This window comes from Lissotriton helveticus, chromosome 3_1 (genome assembly GCF_964261635.1).
Source record: "Lissotriton helveticus chromosome 3_1, aLisHel1.1, whole genome shotgun sequence".
Taxonomy (NCBI): Eukaryota; Metazoa; Chordata; class Amphibia; order Caudata; family Salamandridae; genus Lissotriton; species Lissotriton helveticus.
The window spans coordinates 459,786,478-459,806,741 of NC_136061.1; the positions used below are offsets into that span (position 1 = coordinate 459,786,478).

At 43.6% G+C, this 20,264-nt stretch overlaps 1 protein-coding gene across 6 annotated transcripts in view; it reads left to right on the plus strand.

Moving 5' to 3' along the window:
• The window catches only part of PIKFYVE (phosphoinositide kinase, FYVE-type zinc finger containing), a 2,266,845-nt gene that overhangs the window by 173,857 nt on the left and 2,072,724 nt on the right, over positions 1–20,264 (plus strand). The gene's annotated exons all lie outside the window — the stretch shown is intronic.

Sequence of the window (20,264 nt, forward strand, 5' to 3'; positions counted from 1 at the left end):
TTATATTTTTATAGTAAATCCATCCGCTCATATGTGAATTTTCAAATTTGTACACCAAGTTATTCGCAATTCTAATTAGGAGCAAACAATGCTAGAAGTTTGTTACCTGATTAAAGCTTTAGCTGTTTAATGTGGTAAACTGCATCTCAGAAAATAAGTATCCAATGGAGGCTTCTAGTCGCTAGATCTGTGGAAACAGACTAAGAGAAAGAGAGGATCATTTGATTATTGTGTTATCCAGTATTGGGGTATCTTTCATGGATTCATATGCTTAGAATCATCCCCGCCGACGAGGTGAGAGTCTCTCGGTATACATTACAGTCATAATAACATCACATTATAGGCCACAGTAGATAACAAGTCACTACATTAGCCTATCTTAGTCCTTTTGTAAAAAGAACCATACTTGGAAACCAACCAATCAGGCAGCAGCACCCTCCTAGAACCTTCCCCACAGAGCGGCAAACCCTCAGATTTTCTACCGCACCTCGTGTGTTAGGGAGTCTTCCTGAGCTCTGCTCAGTTTTTTCCTTAACTTTTACCTCTTTGTGAGAGAAAATGTCTGATTCTTCTAATAAAAGCTTGTTCCTGGCCTGTTCTTCATGTGGGAAGAAGAGATTACACTTTGAGGATCCTCCTAAAGAGTGTATCTACTGCCTTTATCCAGCACACAAGGTCTAGGATTGCAGGACCTGTAGAACCTTTCCTGCCAAGACCTTGAAAGATTGAGAAGGACGTCTTTTGATATGGCTGGAGAAGTTAAAGGCTACGTCTGAGGTTGTATCTGAAGAAGAAGGCAGTGTGAGTCCTCAAGCTTCCACCCCTCTGGCCAAGAAGAGGAATAGATCTGGAGATCCACCAGAAAAACAGAGTAAGACCCTGAAGAAATCTCACTCTGGGATTGGTCACTCTTCCTCAAAAAAAGAGAAGTCTTCTTTCTCTTCTGAGGTGAAATCTGGAATAAAGGTAAAGATTTCATCAAAATCTACTTCAAAATCCCTTCCTGAGCCTCCGTCGATGTCTAAAACTGTTTAGTCGACGAGAAAATCTCCTCAGACGGTGAGTGAACCTTCAGCGTCGTTGAAGAAAATTCCATCAACGACGAGAACTCCGTCGACAGCGCCGTCGGTGAGTATTACGTCACCAATACCTGCCCCGTCAACGCTACTTCGTCGTCGACGATGCCGCCACTATCGACATCGATTCACCTTTCGTCGAGTACGCCGTCGACGATGTTACAAGTTCCGTCGACGAGCCTACCGTCAACAATGATTGCACCTTAGACGACGAGCCCACCGTCGACGACAACCACTACCTTGGCGTCGACGACCACATCGTCAACGGAAAAGTCGACGACATCTCTGATTTCAACATCAACGGTGTTGTCCATTATGGCAATTTCTACAGATTCGCCATCTATGTACATTTCAGCTACACTCAAGCGTAAAAGGCCGCCGTCTTTACAAATAACGCAGTTTTAAGCTCCAAATTAACATCATCTAGGCAATTTTACCAGGATGTGTCACATATTTCACCTCTACCTCCTAGCCATTATTTGGAGGAGTCTGATGATGACAATCCATTTGGACAAGCACATGATCCTTCTCAACTCCAGATAAAATACCAGGAGGATGAGGACGAAGAGGAATTTTATGAGCCCTGTGAGTCTTTAAGAGGGCCTCAAGAATCATTCCACCAAGAACCTATGGTTCAGATGCCTGCAGCTTAGCTACAAGACCTAGCAGCAATGTTAAAGGATTATAATTCTCGTTTTCCTCCAGTTGCAGTTCCGGCAGGAGAACCTGCACCTACAGATGTGCAACCTGCTAGCCCTGTCTCAGAGCCCCAGGTGGTTTTACCTCCACATTTCCATCAGGATGATGATGATGGAGACACGGTGGCCGAAGAAGGAGTAATTCCAAACTCGCCCACTACTGTGGATGAATGGGATGAATATCTCATACCAACGCCAGCTTTCCCACTTCCCCAAGCTGTTGACTCACCTCTTGAGGACATCTGAGGTTTTTATGTTATTATGTAAGGGCAGCCTCTAGGTTCCATCTGTCAATGCCAGTACAAAAGAATGAATGTTTTCTGTATGATTTTAAAGAGCAGAACAGAAAATCAACTCGCTCAATTCAAATAATTTACCATATCTGGGAGGAAGGGGTGCAGATAATGAAGACTCTGTTTTCAGTTCCGGCGATCCTCCGTAGGATTGACAAAAAATACAAGGCGCCAGACGACGCCCCTGCCTGCCTCTCAGGTCACCTTAGACCAGACTCCGTCATATCTCAGGCTGCGCAAATGAAGTCTCGGAATCCCACGGCACCGATAACAGCTCCTCCTGATAAGGATGGTAGGCACCTTGACAACATCGGCAAACGCTTTACCACAATGGAAGGTGCAACAGTTAGAGCTACACATTTTTGGGCTATTTTAGGTAGATATGATCGACAATTATGGTCGACATTTCACCTTATATAGAGTATCAGCCTGATGATAAGAAGATAGAAGCTAAAAAGATTCTCATGGAGGGCGAAAGAGCTACTTCTGAAGTCATTGATATCTCAATGTAGATAACTTCTCTGGGATTTCGTCAGCTTGCAGGAGCAGCTACCCTTAAACGCTAAGGATGGCTGAAATCCACTAACTTTCGCCCTGAAGTTCAAACAAAGATTTTGGACATGCCCTTTGACGGCAATTTATTATTTGGTAAACACATCGGTGAGGCATTGAAAGAAATAAAAAAGGACACCGATACTGCTAGGGCGCTGGGTACCTTGCAGTATAGAAAAACTCCTTTCCGAGGAGCAAGGGGCAGAGGCTCATAAACCTTTCGTGGAGGTTACCAGAAGTACCAGCAACAAGGTGGCCAAGGTCGTTACGGATACCAGCAACAACAGTCCTATAGAAGCCCCCCCGGCAGCCGCTTATAGGCAACAAGGCAGGAAACGTCAACCTCAGGGCAGAGATTCTGCCAGAAGACAGTGACAATCTCATTGCACCTGAACAGATATGCCACAAGTATGCGAAATCCCGAGGCTTTCCTAATACCTCGAAAATTGGAGAAAAATCACCACAGACAAGTGGGTATTGGATATAATAAGATCTGGTCACACTCTGGAATTTACCAAATTTCCCCCGCCTCATCCACCTCTGAAGAAAAACCAACCGCATCTTGCTCTTCTCAGAAAGGAGGTGAAAGCTATGTTGTCAAAGGGAGCGATAGAAAGGGTACCACGCTCTCAAACAGGAAAGGAATTCTATTCTCCCTTTTTTCTGATAAAGAAAAAATCTGTGATTGGAGGCTAATCTTGGATTTGAGAATGCTAAACAAATATCTTCAGAAAAAATCCTTTCGCATGGTAACATTCCAGGAAATTCTCCACCTTCTAGATAATGCGGACTTCATGACAACATTAGATCTGCAGGATGCATATTTCCACATCCCAATTCATCCCAAACATCGAAAGTTCCTAAGATTTACCGTGGCAGGTGCACATTTCCAATTCAAGGTTCTCCCATTTGGCCTGCGCTCAGCTCCGAGAGTCTTCACAAAATGTCTAGCTCCGGTAGCAGCTCATCTCAGGCTGCAAAGCATCAAATTATTCCCATATTTGGACGACTAGCTGATAAAGGGTCCATCCTTTCGTCAGGCTTCTCACGCAACAACAAAATGCCTGCACGTTTTTCACTCTCTAGGCCTCTCTCTAAAAGTCCAGAAGTCAAGCCTCTATCTCCCAAGTAATTCAATTTTTGGGAGCAAAATTAGACACTCTTCAAGACAAAGCATACTTTTTCAAAGAAAGAATAACTCACCTTGTCTCTCTGGCATCAGACCTCCTAAAAAGAAAGTTTGCTTCAGTGAGACTAATCAAATCTTTTCTGGGGATCTTGTCATCGGCAATTCTCCTAGTGCCTCATGCACAGCTGAAGATGAGACCTATTCAGGAGGAGCTGGACAATCAGTGGCTCCAAATCTCGGGTTCGTTCAGCTACCTAGTCCAACTAACTCCAGTTATGAAAGCAACTCTTGCTTGGTGGAGATTTTCCAAAAATGTGTCAGTAGGGCTCAGTTTTCGGCCTCCAATTCCAGACTTCAGACTCACTACGGATGCCTCCCTGGAAGGTTGGGGGGCCCATCTTCAGGATCTCAGGATAAGAGGAAGATGGTCTACAGCAATGGCAAAGATGCACATCAACTTTTTAGAACTTCGAGCCATTTTCCTGGCTCTGCAATCTTTTCTGCCAAGACTCCAGGGTTCTACAGTTCTCATCAGAACCGACAACACCACTTGCATGCATTATTCAAACAAGCAAGGGTTTACCAGATCTCACATTTTGTCCCAAGAAGCTCAAAACATCTGGAAATGGCTTCTCTTCCACAATATTGCAATCAAGGTGGAACATCTTCCAGGAGTCCAGAACACCTTGGCAGACAATCTCTTCAGGACAACAAAATCCTGCCACGAATGGGAACCGAATCAAATGATTCTGGAGAATGCCGAAGCTGGATCTCTTTGCCTCCAAAAAATGCCTATTCTTTGCGAGTTGGGAACTGGAAAAGGGCTCCTGGAAATGCCTTCATGATGAGGTGGATGGGGATTTTTGCTTACGCATTCCCTCCCTATCCCCTGATCCCGAGACTTCTGCTCAAGATCAAAAGAGAACCATGCTGCATGATTCTAATTGCAGCGAAATGGCCACGTCAGCACTGGTTTTCAGAACTTCTCCTTCTCTCCAAGTGCAAGCGATTCTGTCTTCCAGTACTATTAGGGGGTGGGAGCGCACCGCTGACATGCCCCAACGTAATTACCTCTTGCATGATGGTTCATGTAGTTCTTGATTTCTCGCTCAAATCTCATTTCAAAATGTTCATAGCCAGTGCTGCATTATTAATTTCCAATTCGTATCCCTAGACACGCGTTTCATGATTCCTCAATCGTCAGTAGGGAAAAGAGAAACAAAAATTCCTGGGGTTGCAGGGCGTGCTGCAGTCATCTCTCAGGACCAGTTCCACTCTCAGCATGCAGGCGCAAGCTCCCGAGCTCGTCAGCTCTACGGCATTTTTAAACTATTAGGGGGTGGGAGCGCACCGCTGACATGCCCCAACGTAATTACCTCTTGCATGATGGTTCATGTAGTTCTTGATTTCTTGCTCAAATCTCAGTTCAAAATGTTCAAAGCCAGTGCTGCATTATTAATTTCCAATTCGGATCCCTAGATACGTGTTTCATGATTCCTCAATCGTCAGTAGGGAAAAGAGAAAAAAAACTTCTCCTTCTCTCAAAGTGCAAGCGATTCTGTCTTCCAGTACTACAGAATCTGTTGTCCATGAGCGAAGGCCAGATTCTTCATCCTTGTCCTGCTCAACTCCAGCTCCATGCTTGGTTTCTGGACTCACAGACTTCAAGGATATAGACTTACCTTAAGACTGCAGAGATATTTTGAATAGAGCAAGAGCCCCTGCTACATTACGGACCTATGCCTTAAAATGGAAGAGATTTTGTAACTGGTGCAGCAACAACAACTTACATCCCCTGGAATGTTCTCCTGATAAGGTTATACCTTATCTATTTTCATTATCTAAATCTGGTCTCATGTTTGCTTCAGTTAAATTGCACCTGGCCGCGATTTCTACATACAGACGATCTTCAGGAGCGGCATCACTATGTTTCAGTCGCCTCATTAAGCAGTTCTTGAAGGGCCTTTTCAGATCTTTCCCACCTATTTAGAGCTCCTCCTCCGGAATGGAGACTGAATCTGGTGCTACAACAACTGAGGAAACATCCATTTGAACCCATTCACAAAGAAGATTTAAAATATCTCTCATGGAAGACGGCTCTTCTCTTGGCACTCACTTCTTCCCGACGAGTGAGTGAAACACAAGCGTTCACTATAAAACAACCATATTTGAAATTTGCCAATGATTATGTTTTTTAAGAACTAATCCCACGTTCATACCTAAGGTTCCTACTTCATTTCATCTCAACGAACATAAAGTCTTTACATACTTTGGATGTCAAAAGATGCTTGAAGTTCTACGTATCTCGAACTGTGTCCATCAGAAAATCTGACCAGTTATTTCTTTCTTATGGTGGTAACAAGCCAGGATCAGCACTGTCAAAAGCTACTATCTCAAGGTCATTCCAAGGCCGGTGATCCGTTTTCAAATAAGCCTAAAGCTCCTTCTACCAGGGCAGTGTCCTCATCAACAGCACTGTTTGCTGGTGTGTCTTTGGATACATTTACCATGCTGCAACCTGGAAAAGTGTGCATACTTTCACTCTGCATTATTGCCTGGATCTGGCAACAGAGGCTGAGTCAGCAGTTGGACAAACAGTACTACGAAACCTTTTTAGATAAGGTAAGCCTTGTGATGGGAATATATTGTTTCTAATATTGTACAATTCTTTATTAATCTTAACCAAAAGTTGTGTATATGTATGGCTTACTACTTATTTTAGTACAGATATGCCTGCTTGATGTGGTGTATTTTGGATTTTTCTTATGATACCCACCATCCTCAATGCATGTATGTATTATTTACTGCTAGCTACTATGATTCTAGGCTTACCTTATCATTATGGCATACTTACTGTCACTTGTGCTATGAAAATCTGAGGGTTTGCCTCTCTGTGAGGAAGGTTCTAGGAGGGTGCTGCTGCCTGATTGATTGGTTTCCAAGTTTGGTTCTTTTTACAAAAGTACTAAGATAGGCTAATGTAGTGACTTGCTATCTACTGTAGCCTATAATGTAATGTTATTATGACTGTAATGTAGATGTTTTATTGTACTGCGAGACTCCCACCTCGTCGGCGGGGATGATTCTAAGCATGTGAATCTATGAAAGACACCAATACTGGATAACTGAAGTTACAGGTAAGTAACTCATTTTCTTACCGGGCAATTCATCAATTTGTTAAGACTGCCCTCACCCACCAATGGTGGTATGCTTCATCATTAGTCTGCTTCAAACGCCAGGGCGCAGACCAATGCTCCTGGTGGGCAGAAGCTGTCAAAGGACATGTCCATAAGCGACGATAGGACATCCTTGGAAAAGTTGGTTGTTCTTACCGAGGCGTGGCCCAATAAGGCAACCCACAAGTGAAAACTGCTCTACCCAGCAAGTTGGTAATTTCCAGACCATATCAGTTCATAAACTTGGCTACATCTTTCCTGTCTGCAATAGCTTGGGAAAGTGTGGCCCTGGCCTGTTCCGGGACCATAGGCAGCTCCTCTGTCATTAAATCCCACAGTGCATGGGAGTAACGGCCCAAAAAGCATCAAGTGTTCACTTCACAAATAAGGAAGGACTGTAAGGGTTCCAGCCATCTAGGGGCTAGATTTGAGGAAATGGAGTTAGAGAAGAAAAAAATGGGATCATTTGATTATTGTGTTATCGGGTAATTCATCAATTTGTTAAGACTGCCCTTACCCACCAATAGTGGCATGCTTTGTCATTGGGCCACTTCAAACACCCGTGGGCAGAACAACGCTACGGGTGGAGCACAATCTTTTTGACCAAATACGTCCTCTCGAGGGATCCCTCATACAGAGAAAGTGATTAAAACTGTCTAAGTGGATACCTCCGTTATCTTTATTAATGACCCCACCTGGCAGGACTAACAAATTAATAGAAGTGGGTATACCAGAGTGTCTGTCTCTAATACCCAATTATGTATGAACATGTTTCGGCCTATTCAATTGTCTACCAAGGTCACACGATTCTAATCGGGATAGAGGATCCCTTAAATTTGATTCTTCCTAATTAATTATTACATTACTCCACCTTTGTAGACACACTCAGAGGCGTACCTACAAGTACAAAACAAATATATTGGTTTTGTCTCGTCTTTATTCTAGTTTTCACTTCCCCTCTTAGTCTCCCAATGGTATATTATTGATTACATTGATATCTATAAATTCCACTGTTACACCCAGCACACGTGATTCACACTTCATGCTTACATATGCAGAAAAATTAATAATAAATAATAAAGGCACTACTTTCAAAGGAAAATCTCCAAACACAGGAGCAGAGTGGGACGTCACCCTATTGTCAAACTCCGAAATATCAAAAATAGTCAGCAGGGGCCATAAAGCCCCACACATTTCTCCTCTGTCTGCCTGCCATCTCTTTTGCCCCCAATGTTGTCTCAGGCTTATTGTAATGTACTGCAGTCCATTCTCCTAAATATTCAGTGATCGTGTACAGCCTCGTTCACATTTCTGCCCCTCAGTACTCACTTATTTCACTTTTTTAAAGGGTACGGCATATCAAACCTGGAACTGCCGCCCGGTAGTGTAAAATCTAGAGATTTGTTGTGCTCAATCATTTTGACTGCCCAGCTGAGAAACGGGTGCGGCGTGTCAGAGGCCGGAGTTTGGTAATAGCTTTGTCGGACTCTGTGATCATAAGGGTTCTAGTCTTGTTAGAAAGCACCCGAACAAATGCTTCACTGGGAACGGCAATCCTTTAAAAAAAAAAACAAAGGGCGTCCCCCTCTCTTGCATATTTTCACTTAATTCTTCAAGGTGTGACATTGACACAATTGGCCTCTCTGCGTCCTCCGACGGTGGGGAACCAGTCTCTGAACAACTTATTCATACTCTTTGACTACCACAAAAGTATCCAATGTCTTCCTGCTGATGGTTGTACAAAGGCTAGACAGACCACTCTGCATGCTCATTGGAGTATCTATTGTGGTCTTGGTATTCTCTGCAAATAAGGGCTCACTCTGTCGCAACCCATTTCGCTAGCAAAGCTAATCGGATCAAATTTATAATGTGTACTTAAAAAAATACTACTTCTAAACAACAGCGGCACACGAGAACACACTCAAGGCAGTTCTGAAATGCATCTTCAGGGAACCCGGGAATCCCTGGTCGGCCACGCTTAATGCGGCAAAGGACCTTCTCAATCTTGCAACCGAGTCTTAGAACCCCGAACTCGTCAACTACACTGCCATCAAAAATGCGATTAAAAAACAAGTACGCGCGCGCTCACGGGAACTGGACTTGGAGTCACTGGCAAAAAGAGACTTCCACGAGTCCCTATGCCTGCCGCATACTGTGCACAACCCCAAATATCATCTTACGCAGGCCGTGGGCCGCGCAGCCCTTCACAAGATTTTAGCCTACAGACTACATCCGCTGCACCTAAAAGAACTTTATGCCTTTGGACAGGCTGGCTCAGGAGCTCGGGAATGTAGGCTCTGCAGGTACAAAACGAGAGTCACTGGCCCACCTTCTATTTTGCTGCCCGGCTTTGCGCATGGCCCGCAGTCTTTATCTCAGGCTAATCCTGAGACAAGCGGGGTCTCGCACCACAAAGGAGGCGATCGACCAACTATACACACTGACTACGGTAAAACAGATGGCCTCTTTTGGAAAGTTTATCCACCAGACACGGTCCAAGTTGATGGCCACCCAGGGCTCAAACGAATAGAGACTTTGCAGACCCACGTTGGGCTGTCGTACCATGAACCCTACTCGCCGTATCCATCAGCGCCTAGGGAGCTACCATACAGACTTGCTTCCCGACACTTCCTTGGTTTTAACTTTTGTAATTTTGTATTCTGGTTTTTAATGTAATGGTTTTGAGTAACCAAACAATAAAGTATTCATATTCATACTCACACTCATACTTAAAAATCTTTTCATTGCTGCTTAATCAATTCTAAAAACTAACAGGGCTCTCGTATCAGTGCCTTTATTACACATGCATGAACATTTGTTTATTCTCGTCCAGTGTATTGTGCTAGATATTTAAATCCAGCCTAAGGACGTATAGTAGTTCACACGGTATCTAGTTATATTATATAGGTAACGTTTTCAAAGGGCAATACCATGGCATAGGATAACTGGGAATAGAGCTACCCCCTCATTAGATGTCTTTTTTACCTAGCACTGTTTAAATTCGTAGATACTATTAAAGTAGGGCATGTGTAACGAGGGGCAATGATACAGAAGCCCTGTCCAGGATTAGAATTGACTAAGCAATGAAAAGATGTTTAAGTATGCGTCATAATTTTGATCTGATTAGCTTTGTTAGCGAAATGGGTTGCGACCGAGGAAGCCCCAATTAGCCGAGAATTCCAAGATGGCCACGATAGATACTTTAATGAGCACGCCAAGTGGTCTGTATAGCCTTTGTACAACCATCAGCACGAAGACATTGGATACTTCTGGAGTAGTCGAGGAGTGTGTATAAGTCGTTCCCAGAGTGGTTTCTCACCATTGAAGGACGCAGAGAAGCCGATTGTGGCAATGTTGCACCTTGGCGAAGTAATTGAAAATATGCAAGTGAGGGGGTCCCCCCCCCCCTTTTTTACAAACCCATTATGGTCACCAGTGAGGCATTTGATAACGAGACTAGAACCACTTTGATCAAAGAGTCCGACAAAGCTATTACCAACCTCCGGTCTCTGACACGCCACACTGGTTTCTCAGCCAGGCAGTAAAAATGATTGAGCATGACTAATATCTAGATTTTATACTGCCAGGCAGCAGTTCCAAGTTGGATATTCCATGCCCTTTAAAAAAAAAAAAAGTGAGTACTGAGTGGCAGAAATTTGAATAAATGTAAATATTATGTCATCCGTATAGGGGTTTTGCCACTTTGTCCAATACTGAAATTCTTATGTATTGGCAATAGAACAGATCTGTGCGCAAATAATCACAATTGATTTGGGTGCATACTGGATATGGCACAAGTTTTGATAATCTGTAGTACCTAACCTACCAGTCCCAATATCTGATTGTGCAATTAGTATTAGGGGCTCCAAAGACTAATATGCCTCACTTTGCCTCTAGCTGTATACTATCACTGAAGATTTAGAAGCATGGATTGGCACATTAAAATTGGCCTGAGACTACATTGGGTGTAATCGAGATAGCAGGCAGACAGAGGAGAAATGTGTGGGGCTTTATGGGCTCTGTTATCTATTTGTGATATTTCAGAGTTTGACAATAGGGCGACATCCCTTCTCTGCTCCTGTGTTTGGAGATTTTCTATTGAAAGTCTAGTAAGCAGTGCCTTTATTATTTATTATAAATGTTTCTCCATATTCTAAGCATGAAGTGTGAATCATTTGTGCTAGGTGTAACTCTGGAATTTATAGATTTCAATGTATACCATTGAGAAACTAAGAGGGGGAGTGAAAATTAGAGTAAAGACATGAAATAATTATAATTGTTTTGTTCTTGTAGGTACGCCTCCGATTGGGTCTACAAAGGGCGCGTATTGCAATATGTTTTCTTCCATGTAATAATTAATTGGGTAGAATCAAATTAAAGGGATTCTGTATCTTGATGAAGGTAGTGTCACCTATATAGGCAATTGAATAGACCGAAACATGTTGATACATAATTGGGTATTAGAGACTTAGCAACTCTGGTATACCCACGTCTATTCATTTTTTTATTCCTGCCAGGTAGGGCTATTAATAAAGATAGCAGAGATACCCACTTACAGTTGTAATCACTTTTTCTGTATGAGGGATCCCTCGAGTGAACGTATTTGGTCAAAAAAATTGTGCTCCGCCAGGAGAGTTGGTCTGCCCCCTGGTGTTTGAAGCGGACCAATGACGAAGCATGCCGCCATTGGTGGGTAAGAGCAGTCTGATCAAATTGATGACTTGCCGGTAACCCAATAATCAAATGATCCTCACTTTTTCTTTCTCTAACTCCGTTTCCTCAAATCTTGCCCCTAAAGGGCTGGAACCCTTACAGTCCCTCCTTATTTGTGAAGTGAACACTTGATGCTTTTTGGGCCGTTACTCCCATGCACTGTGGGATTTAATGACAGAGGAGCTGCCTAAGGTCCCGGAACAGGCCAGGGCCACACTTTACCAAGCTATTGCAGACAGGAAAGATGTAGCCAAGTTTATGAACTGATGTGGTCTGGAAATGACCAACTTGCTGGGTAGAGCAGTTTTCACTTGTGGGTTGCCTTATTGGGCCATGCTTTGGTAAGAACAACCAACTTTTCCAAGGATGTCCAATCGTCGCTTATGGACATGTCCTTTGACAGCTTCTGCCCACCAGGAGCATTGGTCTGCGCCCTGGTGTTTTAAGCAGACTAATGATGAAGCATATCATCATTGGTGGGTGAGGGCAGTCTTAACATATTGATGAATTGCCCGGTGTTGGAAAACGAGGCAGCACCTGTGAGACCTGCACAAATACCATGACTACATTTATCCTTCACTAGGCACCAAACACCCAATTGTAGCGCCTTACTCTCAGAGGGTAGCGTTGCAGAGCAGTCTGGGGCTTACTCAAGGAAGGTGGTGTGGGCTAGTAATCTCCATTTGCAGCTGTGCAAAAATATCACTCAATAATTGATTGTCCAGTCTGTACTTTGCTTTATAAAAGTACAAGTACATTTATTAAACATACACACTACTAAATACTATGCATCAATTTACAAATATACATAAGCTGTTGGAATTACTTTGTGATATTGCATAACATCTCCACCCCTCCCACAAGAGGGTGGAGGGGGGGTCTAGTACCAACACTCCCATGTATGCACTTCATCGGCCCCCAATGCAATTAGTTGAACATAGTCTGGAGTGAGGGCCCTGCGCACTGGCACCATCCCAGTGGCAACCACCCCCTAGTATCTCAACAAGCATTTAAATGAGGTAACCCTGTCTTGGTGACACACAACCCTGACTGCGCATTTCCTACTGACCATGAAGTATGCGCCTCTACATCTTAAGGGCTAGCAGTCTGGGTTCTTCACCTGGACGCAGCAGCAAGAATACATGTTTAAGCACCACTTTAGAATGATAGTACTCATAACATTTGGGTATCATTAAAATTCATTGCAATAAAAGCCCCTAAAGGCATCCCAGATGATCACAGGATTACGCATATACAGCCAGACACCCTAGCAGGAATGTCTTCCAACATAACCCCACTTTGCTTATGACATCACCTTAATTATGTACTTCACGTTAACTTCCGTCCCTCTAAAAGAAATAACCATTAGTAAATGCATTTCGGTGCAATTACACATCTTCACCTCCAGGGGATGCCCTTCTTCAGACATCCCCAACTAAAACCTTCACTCTATGATGCACTTCTCAATGCACCCTCCGCTGTAGAACAAAAGTTCCAGCCCAGAAGGTGAGTCCTTGAGTGGTTATTCCATTCAAATCCCCAGGAAACTTAGGGAGGGACGTCTCTTCATGCTGTGGGGGAGACTGCACTTCTCCAGCAGCTCCTCCCAGCACATTTTCACAAATGAGGGTGACCCCTCTCCTCTAGGGGCCACCAAGCACCAAAACCGCTGATTTCCCCATGCCTTGCAAGGCATTATGGGGCGCTTCAGGCTCCTTTTCATGAATAATAGAGCAGCGGCTCTTACGATGTGCCGGAGAGAGCCGCAATCACCTTTATGGTGCTTTGCGCAGCCTTCGCTCTTTGGTGGAGGTCCGGTCCCACCCAAACCCCCAGGTGAGGGTTATGAGGCCCGGGGAGCCCACCCCCGGTGCCGACTCCTTTGGTTTGGGGGACCCGGGACCCCCGCACACCGTCCTTGGTGGAGGGCAGCCCAGGGAGCCCCCCCCTGGCTGCCCCCGCCGGCTCCCTGCACCGTTGTTCTGGTCTGTCCGGATTGTGCTGGTCCGACGGGACCTCAGGGGAGTGCGACGGCACACACCCCCCCCCCCCTCCTTCATACCTTGGGCATTTCGGGACCCGGGGATGGGGTCCCGGGCCCCCCAGCAGTTACTTCACGGGGAGCACAAAGCCGCTCACCGATTTCTCTTCTGTACGGGCCCGTGGATGGGGTCCCGGGCCCCTAGGCCACCACTTCACGGGGTACGATGGTGCCCCCCGCCTTCCGCTCGCCCCTGATGATTATTCACGGGGGGTGCGGTGATGCCCCCCCACGTTCCATCGCATGCACGGGCCCGGAGCTGGGATCCCTGGCCCCTCCCCCTTCTTCACGGGGAGCGCAACGGCACTCACTGGCTTCGGCAGGGGCCAGGGTGGGCTATCCACGTACACTGCTTGTGCTACCTGCGACTCCAACAGGGCCCATATGTAGCCCACATATTCCAGCTGTGACAAGTCTCCACGAAGTTCTAGGATTCCACTGCCTCGCCACTTCAGATCGAAAGTAACATTCAGCACCAGACCAATATCCAGATCTTGAAGATTACAGATCTAGATCTAGACATAGGAGATCTAAAATCATGGTCTACTTCTATTATCTCAGTCTGAGATTACTCTCCTACTCTGACAGGTACACCTTTTGAGTGTAGTCTGTGGATGATCTTCTTACCTTCAATGAAGTGTTAATAAGAGGGGCATCTAACTCTTACATTGATATCTCTAAGACTTCATCTTCTGTGATTTACGAGACCCTGCATCACAGAACAGCTACATGACCATTGATTCTCCTGGTTCCTGGTCTACTGAAACCTGTGATGCAATTGTTTCTTAAACCTGCATCAGTGAAGTCTGGTCCAGCTTGACTTAAAAAAAGTAATATATAAGCCACCTGGCCAGGACCCACTTTTCCTCAGATTAGACCCTTCTCCTGATTCACTCATTGTAGCAGCAGCATGAACAATCCACATTGTTGCTTCATCTTCTTCTTCTGTCCCACCAGAAGAGAATAGAAAACAAATAGATGCTCTTGGCACAAAGATGTGTGAAACATCAGCATCTACTTTGAAGAGTGCTTCTGCCTTGTTGGGAAGGTATGATATGTCTCTGTGGAACTCCCTATTTAGGTTTTTGGAAAAACTCCCAAAAGATGACACAAGGTTTCCAAGAGATATTGAATGAAGGAGGCTTGGTATCTAACCAGATTGGAAGTACAGCAGCAGATATGTAAGTTCTTGCTGCACATGGTTATCTGTGCAGACAGATCATCTTGGCACAGACTAACCAGCCTTAAGCTAGAGGCTCAACATCAGATTTTAAATCCAGCATTTTCAGACAATGCTCTTTGTGGCTTCCATGCAGCTGAAGAGATGTGCAGAATGAAAATGGAGGTGAACACTCTGAAGGCTGTTGGTTAAAAGAAGCAAAAGGAGTATCGTAGTAGATACAGGCCTTATGATAGGACGTTTTTCTCTCACAGGGTTCACATCCCTCATTGGTCTCACTATCAACACCAGCAACAGTCAAAACACAACTATCATCCTCTAAAACCATCAAGAGGGAGAGAAACTCATCAGCATCCGTCATCCACAGGAATACCTCCTTCCAAGCAAAAAGCTGTCTCTTCTCCCTTCCGTGTTACCTGCTCCAGCTGGGGTTGTGGGGTGAGAGGGTGTTATTACCAAACATCTGGAAGAGTGGCAATTAGCAAACACAGGCCAATGAGTTTTGAATATTGTTTAGAATGGATAATCTCTTGATTCAGGACCCAATCAAAACATCATTGTATAAGAAAGACCTGCTACTGAAAGAAGTCAACACTGTGTTGCAGAAGCATGCTGTGGTGGAGGTTCCTCATCACCAGAGAGGACTGGGAAATTATTCCTCACACATATTGGTGCGAAAGAAAGGACCAAAACAAGTATTCAGTCTATAACGACTAGAAATCTTGGTGTGATTTTTGACAATCCGCTCTTATTTAACTCAAATCCACTCTCTAGTGAAAAGTTGTTTCAGGATAATAAAGGCATTCAAAAGATTGTTAAACTTTTTTTCTGTGGAGAAGCCCTAAAAAATGTAATCCAAGCTTCCGTCCTATCCAGACTGGACTATTCCAATGTCTTATACCTGGGCTTACCAATTTCCTGAATCTACGTCTTCAGTTTGTGCAGAGTACTGCAGCTTGCCTTCTCTTTAATCTTCCTATGTGTACCTCAACATCTTCTTATTTCAAACCGTGTAACTGGCTACCAGTCAATAAGAGAATCCTGTTTCAACCTTGGTGCTTGCCCACCGTGCTCTCTACGTCATGAGACCACGTTATTTGAATTTGAGAGTCCAGCATGATCATCCAAGCAGGGACTTGCCTGTAGAAAGGCTTTTCAGATTATGGTTCCTCGCTTTGAAAGAGCGGGACATGGTGACTCTGCATTCTCGGTCCGTGTGGCCAAGATCTGGAACGTCCTCCACATTCAACTTCGAAATATGCCACATGAGACTATTAAAAACTCACTTTTTAGTCCTTAACATTATTCTTCCAACCTGGTGAATGTCTTGGCACCGGGACACTACCAGAGTAATTGTGTGCTCCATAAGTTGTCATTCATTGCATTGTGGCTACTAAACAAGTACATAAGGAAAGAAAAATTCAGAATGTTGCCATTACACCAAATTTATCCACAACTGCTTCAAGGGGATTGGATGTGTTTAATATTCATTTGAAAAGTTTTATAAAGCGCAAACATGACCCATACGGGTAATAGAGCGCTGAACAAAGGAGAGGATGCGGAAGGAGGTAGAGGCACGAATACAACAACATAGAGGACATAAAGAGCAATAACCCATCATATGGGACATGTAAAGTGTCAGGTGATCAACATATCTTATGGAGCACATGAAGAGACACAATTACAATGATGAGCATCGGTATCAAAGATTATCCACGGGAAATAAACAGGACTATTGCTGTTGGTGATCATCTAAGAGTAACCGTTTAACTTGTTTTTTGAATGAGGGGTTAGATCTGATCTTGGGAAGAAAAGGGTTCCATATTTTAGGGGCAAGACCAGAGAAGGTATGGTTGTAAGTTTTTTTCTTTCTGAATTTAGGAGGTTTCAGCAGAAGGGTGTTAGAGCTTCTTAGGGTCCGATTCAAACCAGATAGTTCAAGTTTTCTTGTCAGGGTAACGGGGGTGTTGTAGTGAATAGCTTTGTCGGTCAGGCAGGCTATCTTGAAACTAATCCTAGCTTCGATACACAGCCAGTTGAGTTGAATTAGGTCTAGTGTGATGGGGTCATGTTTTCTAGAGCTAAAGGTTAGTCAGGATGCAGAGTTCAGAGTGGCTCTTAGAGGTGCCAAACTGCCTTTGAGTAACCCAGCTGGAGTCACCATTTCATATCCTAAGCAAGATATAACTAGGGATTGGACTGCAGAGTGAATGTCCTCAGAAGGCAAGAATGGCTTGATTTTCCTTAATGTGTTGAGCTGATCATTGGCTTCCCTTGTAGTTGCACTGATGTAATCTTGTATATTCAGCTATTTGCCCGGTGTTATACCTAAAGATCTTGCAGAGTCAACAACATGAGGGATGCAGTTTAGTGCTGTAAGTTGTTTGAGCCAGTCTTGAGTGGGTGCTGAATGATTGTGGTGGGCAAGCAGGAGGAATTCTGTCTTGAGGGTAATTAGCAAAACATGATTGAGTTAACCATTGTTGAGAATTTAGCAGCGCACAGTTTAGAGATTTTATGTCATCTGGAGAAGAGATGTTCAAATACAGTTGTGTCTCGTCGGCATGCATATGGGATTGAATGTTTTAGCAGTTCAGAATTCAAGAGAGTGGTTCCATGAAGAGATTGAACAGCAAGAGTATGGAACCTTGAGACACTCCTATTGAGACCGGGGTACTAGTTGCAAGGCTGTGGTTAACTTTGATTCTTTGCGTTCTGTTTCGTAGGAATGATGCAAACCAATTTAGGACAGGGCTCATAACCCATCCTTTTTTGAAGATTAACAATCAGGTTTTCATGTTTGATAGTGTCAAATGCAGGCAACAGATCAAGAAGGATCAGTAGAGAAGGTATATTCTGGTCAAGAGATCTGAAGGCGTCATCAATGATGTGCGTTAGGGCAGTTCCAGTACTATGACCCGCTCTGAAACCTTACTGGTAGAGGTCAAGGAGCTGAACCGTATCAATGTGGTTGCAGAGCTGTGTGTGATCGCATTTTTCAAGTAGTTTGGTCAAAGTCATGACATTAGTTATTGAACGGGTATTGTTAGGATCCCCTAAGTCTTCCTTTGGCTTTTTTCAGATGTATCTCCAAGATGATCTCGAAAATATTTACTTTCACATTCCAATATCAATAAAGCATCAAAGGTTTCTTTTTTTAAAGTAGGATCTCATCACCATCAATACAAAGTCTCACCTCTCTGTCTAAAATCAGCTGCTCAGATGTTCACAAAATTAATGGCTGTCATCACAGGTCATCTAATGAAACGAAAAGTCTATGTTTATCCTTACCTGCACAAAGAAACATTACCAATTCTGTCTCAAGACGCTTACCGATCTGGGTCTACAAGTCAGCCTCAAAGTCTAGAATGTGCATGATCCAAAAGCTACAATACTGGATACCCAATCTGTGAAAGTGTTTCCTTCAGATTGATTTATAGTAATCTCTCCTCTGAAGTGTCACAATCTCTTACATGTTCGTCATCCATCTGCGAGACAGAGTGCATCCCTACTAGGCTTGATAGCAACTTGCATCTTTCTGGTTCTTTATGCAAGACTGTACAGCAATAGCTAGAAGACTAGTGGAATCATATCTCAAACCGCTTGGAAGAGAAAGTAACGGTATCACAGGCTGCAATTCAATTTCTCCCATGGTGGACTCAAGTGAGAAACCTCTTAATTGTTGTATCATTCCATCAAGATCTGCCAACTCAAACCTTGATCACAGATGCCCCTCTCCAGAGATGGGGTGCTCATATGGTGCATTTGCAAACCCAAGAAATTTGGTTGGACAAGGAAAAGACTTATCATATCAACCTGCTGGAATTGAAAGCTGTTCACCTGTCCCTGAAATCTTTTTATCAACAATTTAGAGAGTAAGCCCTTTTATAAAGGCACAGGGAATAGGGTTCAGCTGGGCCAATCCAAACATTTACCCCCTGGACTTGTTGAAATCCAACCTTTTGCCATGTGGATGATTAATTATTAACCTAAGAGCAACAGATATAACTTCATAGTATAAAAATAACCAATTATGCTCCAACCACATACGTTTTTGATAATGTATCTTGTCCAGTGGATGGTAAATTATATTATAACATGTCACTAGTATTGTATGTGTATTTTTTCAATATTTATGAGATTCTAAATATAGTGGTGGGAGCATAATTGGTTATTTCTTAACCACAAAGTTATATCTGTTGGTCTTAGGTTGATAATTGAACATCCGCATAGCGAGATTCTGGATTTGAACAAGTCAAGTAGAAAAAGTTTTATATTGGGTTGCCGGAAATCTTTTCTTCCATCAATATCAACCAACTCCCTTCTTGTACAGACTGACAACACAACAACAAAGCACTACCTGAATAATCAAGGAGGGACTCACTCTCGCTCCCCCTGTCTCTTTCAGCTGAAACCATATGGAAAAGGTTACTAGCCAGAAACGTAACCATAACAGCAAACCATCTTCCAGGGGTTCAAAATGTACAAGTAGAGTCTTTGTGGGGTTTTTAGTAAAATCACACCTGAATCTTAAATTATTAAGTCTTTCAAGACATTTACAAAGAGTGGGGATATCCAGAAATTGTTTTGTTTGAGACACAAACAGCAAAGAAAAGCAGAGTCTAAGCATCCATATTCTTCCAACCAAGGTCGAAAGGGAATGCCCTTTTGATAAATCGTTCAAGGAAATCTCTCTACGCTTTTCCTCCAATTCCTCTCACACCAACAGTAATCATCAAAGCCTACAGATCCACATCCCGTATGATAATGGTAGCACCAGAATAGCCTTGTCAATTGTGGTTCAAGAACTTTCTTCACCTATCAGAATGACCACACAAGAGATTACTGTACAGATAGGATCTCCTGTACGAGTTTGTGGGTCAGATACTGCCCCCCAACTTTCCATCACTGAACTTGACAGCTTGGCTCCTGAATTCGTCCAGTATGTTAGGCCTTCCACCAGACCTCATGGACATTTTAAGGGAGGTTAAAAGACCTTCCACAAGAAAATCATATTTCTTTTAGTGGAAAAGGTTTTACTTATGGTGTAGTCAACACATACACAACCCAATATTGTGTCAGAAGTAGTAATACTCTACCTTCTTCATTCAGCGAAGTCTAAGTTACAGATTCTTCTATTAAGGGGCATCCTATGTCTATAACAACCTTTAGAAAATCTCCAGCACAAACAATTTCTTTACAATTCCTGCGATTAAGGACATTTTAGAAGCACCCAAAATGTATCCCCCCTTCCCCCCTAATTTAGTCACCATCCCTTCCTTGGGAACTTGACATTCTTCTCTCCAAATTAGGAGTCCCCCATTTTAACCCACTCATATAGCCTCTGAACAACATCTGGCATGAAAAGTGGCTTTCCTAGTAGCCATCACTTCAGCACGCAGAGTG